At 41.8% G+C, this 6,484-nt stretch overlaps 1 pseudogene; it reads left to right on the top strand.

Moving 5' to 3' along the window:
• Positions 1 to 2,835: 2,835 nt before the first annotated feature.
• On the top strand, positions 2,836 to 5,181 carry LOC146148507 (uncharacterized; annotated as a pseudogene).
• The last annotated feature ends 1,303 nt before the right edge of the window (positions 5,182 to 6,484 follow it).

Raw genomic sequence — 6,484 nt, 5'->3', positions numbered from 1 at the left:
CAAAATTATACATGTTACTTATCGAATTCTTGGCTGAAAATTACCATATAGTAGAAATTAACATTGCTAAACATAATAATAGTAAACTTAACTTTCAATCGTCCCTGGTTTATTTGAACAATAAATTTTTCCAAGAGAAAAAAATTGCAATAAAAATTCGAACAAAGCTAAGATCGATTCAAAAGTCAAAACACTTATGCTACATTCCTCACCGACAATTTTTTTTAAATCGCTATGCTGCATAATTATTTAAACATCACTGAACAACATAAAATCGTTAAAATCCCCGTTAGCCGTTTCCCATCTAAATAACTTTTCCCTAGGCTAATTTAGGACTAAACTCAGTTAAAAAATGTCTAGTGAAGCGCAAGTGGGTTAATTATGAGCCTCATTAAAGCCTTTGTGCCTCGGTGTATTAACCTCACTACTACTTCAAGGTATAGAAAGGTATACATATAGAATTGTTCATCTGGCTGCTTCGTATTTCTGATATAAATTGACTCGGTTTTTGTTGGCTTCAAAGTAGCATGCAAAGCAGCCAGCGAACCGGCAAACAACAACCGTTCTGTTTATTGACTGGCGACCAACATGGTGTATATTCATATAACGCTCTCGCATATAGGCTACAAGTTGAGATTTTGCATGAAAAAGAAAGGCGACACGGAAAAGCGGAAATGTTTTATAACCCGAAGCATTTTTGGCAGCCGGGAACTGTGACAGCAACGTTTCACACAGGTGAAATACTTTTGTCATGTGTGAAAACAGCCGAAGCTTTGTTCTCAAAAAAGCTGAGAAGTTCTCGAGTGACAGCGAAAGGATTTCTGCATGCTAAAAGGTTTTAAAATTTTCCGTCACATCAAAGGGGCATAACAGCGCCAAACAGCGTACACAGCAACATATCAGAAAATACCCAGCGACCATTAATTTGGTGCGTCGACATACTTCCACTTTTTAAAGCCGAATTTTGCTCAGAAGATAACATCACGAAAAAACGTAACATAATCGAGGCACTTTTGGCATATTTACATTAATAAATTACATATCTTGCACATGAAAGGACACAATTTAATGTTTTGCACGGTTCCTTTTTGTGCAATCCGAAGAGTAACCGCTCGGGAAAAAATATACAATATTTGTAGTTTGAGCGCTATCGTTATCCAAGTAGGTATATACTATAGTAGGCCCTACATTACGGGTGCCCAACTCGAACATGAAGGCGAGCCAATTTTTATCTTATAACTTCTTCCCGTGCCAAACTTTCGTAACCAATTGTTTTAATACTAAGCGTTTTTTACAAAAGATAAAAACGTATATTCACACATAAAACAAATTTGTTTATTTATTCAAGCAATCCATTCATAAGTTGACAAACTGCTTTTTGCAAACGTTTTATATGAAGTAGATAAGTTTGCAAAATTTAGATTTCGGAGTTCCGTTGAAAGAATAGAACCTTTTGGATACTAAGTGATTTCTTTTTAACGGAATAGTAGTCTCGAAAAACAAATAGAATTCGCGCGTATTTGTTGCCCCGCAATGTGTTTTGTAATTTTATTTTGTGTTTTGAAATAATAAATTCCGCAAGTGGTCGCACCTTGTTAATTTTTAACGTTTTGCACAAATATCTCACCATTGTCATTTCGGCGAAATAATTTTTTGTAATTTTTTTTATTTTTTTTCAAATATTTTTCCATATTTGTCAAAAAAGTGGAAGTAGGCTATTTTTACTCCTATAGTGAAGAATTGAAGGGCGATTTTGAAAACTATCCTCTCTGAAGACGTTTATAAAAGTCGTTGTGCTGCTACTATAGAACACATTAAACAATATAAAATTGGTCTCCCACTCACCTAATTAAGAAATTTAGAACGAAATGACATTTTCGAAGTCTAATAATCGTCAAAAAATGGCAGTATTTTTACTCGTATAGTGAAGAATTCAAGGGCGATTTTGAACACTATCCTCTCTGAGGAAGTTTATAAAAATCGCTGTGCTGCTACTATAGACCACATTAAACAATATAAGATTGGTCTCCCACTCACCTAATTAAGAAATTTACAACGAAATGACTTTTTCGAAGCCTGATATTCGTCAAAAAATAGCAGTATTTTTACTCGTATTGTAATAATTTCTCCACGCTCCCCTATTGTTATAATATTACATGTGACGCATGGTTGCGCATCGTGATATTATAACATTTCGTTTCGTCATTTTTGTAGGCTGTTTCAGTTGAATTCGTTAAAAGTTATTTTGCTTGTTGTTGACTGGTAAATGTATACCTAAAGGTGTTTAAGTAAAAGTAAACCATCAAGATAAGTTTATTTAAGTATTTGTATACTGCAGATGTACAATATGTAAATTGTGGCTGTAAAATGCAGTGAACTGTTATGCATGAAACTGTCGATAACTCGGTAAGATAGTTTGCATTTTACTAATTCTTCACATAAGTGACTTAGTTAAACTGAATTTGTGATTTATTTCCAGTTTGAACTTTGAAGTTTTGTTGACCAAACTCTTGGTACTGTTTCGTTATTTTCCATCCACGTTTTTGGTGAGTTGAATTGTATATTGTGACGTCATAGTCTTGCGTTGTGCTAATGATAATTATGTTTTCACAGCTTGTTACGCTGCCACTGTGGGCTATACGTCACGGTTTTGAAACTGTTGGTGATTACTTCACTGAAAATAAAGTAATTCGTTTGAGGTTTTACGTTTCCCGTGGAAACTTCGGTCACGATTGGTATTAAACCTTGAAAGCAGAGGCAGCGTGTGTCGCAGCTAGGAACCTAGCCACTTCCAATACAGGCCTCGTTACATCGTTTCAAAACCTTATACTCATCATGTCTGTCGACAAGACAGCAATTGTTGCCGCAATAAAGGCACTGCAAGCCAGCTACTTGCGTGCCGAAACTTTGATGATTAAACCTGAGGGCGCTATTCCGCTCCGTGGTTTTCTTCCAAAACTGGACTCGGAAGTTGACGTTTTCATGGATCTATGCGATGCCATGTCGGAAACGGACACTTTGCCGGAGACGGTGTCCCACAAGGGTGACTGCCGTCGGGGAAAGCTAGAATTCGATCAAAGGGTAAAGCAATGGTTTGCCAGTCTTGAAAAGGCCAATTTCCGCCACCTGTTCAAAACTTGTCTGTACCTGAAGATCAGATATCCGTTCACTCAAGCCGAATTTCCACCTCGAGCTCAATAAAAAGTGAGATACGACGTAGTCCAGTAAAGTTAAAGCTTGCACGGCTGGCGAATGATCAGGAGACAGCAAACTTACGCCAAGCTGAGGACACAGTTGAGAGGTTGCGACGTGATGCAGCTGAAAAGGCTAGACATCTTAGAGCGAAGGCTCAACGCGCGGCATAAGAAGCTCAACGTGCTGCAGAGGAAGCAGCCGCGAAAGCTCAACGTGATGCGGAAGAAGATGTTGCCAAACTGCAGCGCGAAGCAGAAGAAGAAGTGCGACGACTAAAAGAGGAGGCTTGTAGAAAGGCCAATGAAAAGCAACGACAACTTGAGATGGCCGAGGCCGAAGCGGACGCCTGGGACGAGGAGTCTTCGTATTGTACCCCACCGCCGCCCGATGCCTCCCATGCTTACCGCGCGCAGATAAAGTTTCGGGAACCACAGGTCAGTAAACCGTTGATAGAACGCCTTCCAACAACTGTCACTAACACCGCAGTGACCCCACTTGTAAGTGGTTACGATTCATGGCCTCCCAAACTTTCTCTAACACTTTCCAAACCAGTTGTCCAGACAAATAGAAACTTACTACCACGACCAACAGAATACGACTTCCCGGAAATAGATGAACGCTTTCTGCCTAGACCTGTTGTAAAGAAATTCGACGGTGATCCGATGAACTACTGGTCGTTTGTTCGCCAATTTGATTTATATATTGCTAAAAAGGCACAAATCGATGACATGCGTTTATTGTTTCTGCTTCAGCACTGCGAACCGCACATTTTCGAGAGGTTGGATCGCTTTAATGCTAAGGAACCTACAGAGGGATACAGACTTGCATGGCAAACTTTGCATGAACTTTATGGCCAACCGCATGTAATAGCACAGCGTTGTGAACGACTATTGAAGGAAACTCCAGCGATAGAGGCAGAGGACCCTGATGGTTTGATGAAGTTATCGGTTCTCTTGGACAAGTGCTGCACCTCTTTGCACGATATAAAGTATGCATCTTGCGTGGACTCAATGGATGTAATGCTAACCGTGGCAAGAAAGCTTCTTGTGTCCCTCCGTAAGAAATGGATAATCAGGTCGACCGACATAGAAGAGCAAACCGGAAAAAGAGCAAACTTTGCGGCCTTAGCCGAATTTGTTGGACAAGAAAGCAAACAGGCGAACTCAATATTTGGGAAGGCCCTTTTTCCGTCCAAAGAGGATAGCAAGCCTACTAATCGCCGAGTCAAGGCGACGACTCACAACACCGTAACTTCTGTTTCTATTTCCGCTAGGTGTGCATTATGCTCAGATGCTCATGACCTTGAAAATTGCTCTAATTTTAAGAAAATGACCTACGTAGAGCGTCGTGGCCTCGTGAGAAACAGGGGATTGTGTTTTAGGTGTCTCAAAAGTGAACACGTGGCCAACGAGTGCAATGCTGAAGGCAGCTGTAGCGTCAGAGATTGCTCAGCAACATTTCACCACTTTCTTTTACACAACCCGAACTACCGGCCAAGATCTACTGCTAACTCTGATGAGAGAAAGGCGTGCGCCGAGATACAGGAATATAGCGCGAGCATAAACGCCTCTAATGTCCTCCTGAATGTCGTTTCTGTCGTTGTGCGATATGCAATCAACACCTACGCGTTTTTGGACCAAGGTGCCACGACTACGTTTTGCGAACGTAAACTGGTGGACAAGCTTGGTGCATCCGGCAAGCCCAAACAGATCTTGTTGAATACCCTGACGACGCCACGTCGGTTGGACACCATTGCTATTTCTGTTTCGGTGGAACCGCTAAAGGGCGGAGAACCAATCGACCTCAATGAGGTCGTCGTTGTTGATAAAATCCCAGTGACACCGAACGCGGTTCCTACTTCGCAGACGTTAAAGGCACATCGTTCACTGAAATTTACAATTATCCAGCATTCCCGGAGGAACCGTCACCCTTTTAATAGGAGCTAATGTTCCAGTAGCTCACAGAGTGAAGTCCATTCGAATTTGAGCCATTCGTTACATCAACTGTTGAAAGAAATTTTTACGTGGATGATTGCCTTACATCTGTTTCTGATGTTAACGCCGGAATGTCTCTCGTGACAGGATTGCGGTCCTTGCTGGCTAAAGCCGGATTTCGTTTAACTAAATGGTTATCCAATAACAAGGAAATATTGGATAGTCTGCCAGAGGATGAACTGTCCAATCCTCTAAGAACACACACTCTTGATGGAATGCAAGAGAGGATTTTGGGAGTACATTGGAACGTACACACTGACGAGTTCAAGTTCACGGTCTCTCTACCGATGAAACCACGCATCCGCCGCGGAATGCTCTCCACCATGAACTCACTGTTCGACCCACTCGGATTTGTCAGTCCGGTTGTGTTGGAGGCGCGCTTGATTTACAGAAATCTGTGTCGTCAAGAAATCGAATGGGACGAGGAAATGCCCGCTAAGGATCTACGAAAATGGGAAAAGTGGTTAGTTGGTCTGATAAACTTACATGACGTTTCCATTCTTCGTTCTTTTCACTTGCATGCTTACGACAACATACAGAGGAGCCAGCTTCACGTGTTGGCCGACGCATCAAAGGAAGCATACGGTGTTGTGTGTTACTTGCGTTCGGTCAGTGAGGATAACCAAGTAACGTGCAGCCTGGTGATGAACAAATCGAGATTGGTCCCGCAGGAATAGATTTCTATACCCAGATTAGAACTGATGGCTGCCGTAGCAGCGGTAAAATTGGAACAGACCGTAAGAAAGGAACTTGCCCTAGATCTGCGTCCATTAATATTTTGGACGGATTCATCTGTGATTTTACAAAGCATTCAAAGCGACAGGCGTCGATTTCCACTATTTGTGTCGCGCCGCCTCGCCTTTCTCGAAAAATGCACATGTACACGCAACTGGAAGCATGTACCAACCAAACTAAATCCCTTGACTTTGCGTCGCGAGGCGCAACCGCGGACGTACTCGCTCATTCTGATTTGTGGTTCTCTGCACCAGCATTTCTAAAGGAAGGGCCTGAAAACCGGCCGAAATTGTTTGATACCAGCCATCCAAGTGTTGACGTAGCCGTATTTGAAAAGAAACCTACTGGGGTATTTACTGTCGTGGTGGATTCCCCAACAAATCTGCTGTTGGAAAGATTTTCGTCCCTGTATAAGTTAAAGTGCGCAGTGGCGTGGTTGCTTCGTTACAAGACCTCCCTCTATTGGCAAAGAAAATTGCTTACAACGCGCCGTGTTCGTCATTGACGGTCAATGAGTTAAACAATGCGGAAATGGAGTTGGTTAAGTATGAGCAACGGAG

The sequence above is a fragment of the Ascidiella aspersa genome, chromosome 4, assembly GCF_963924565.1.
Source record: "Ascidiella aspersa chromosome 4, kaAscAspe10.2, whole genome shotgun sequence".
NCBI lineage: Eukaryota > Metazoa > Chordata > Ascidiacea > Phlebobranchia > Ascidiidae > Ascidiella > Ascidiella aspersa.
The sequence above is the reverse complement of the archived record's forward strand: the minus strand, read 5'-3'. Positions and strand labels throughout refer to the sequence as shown.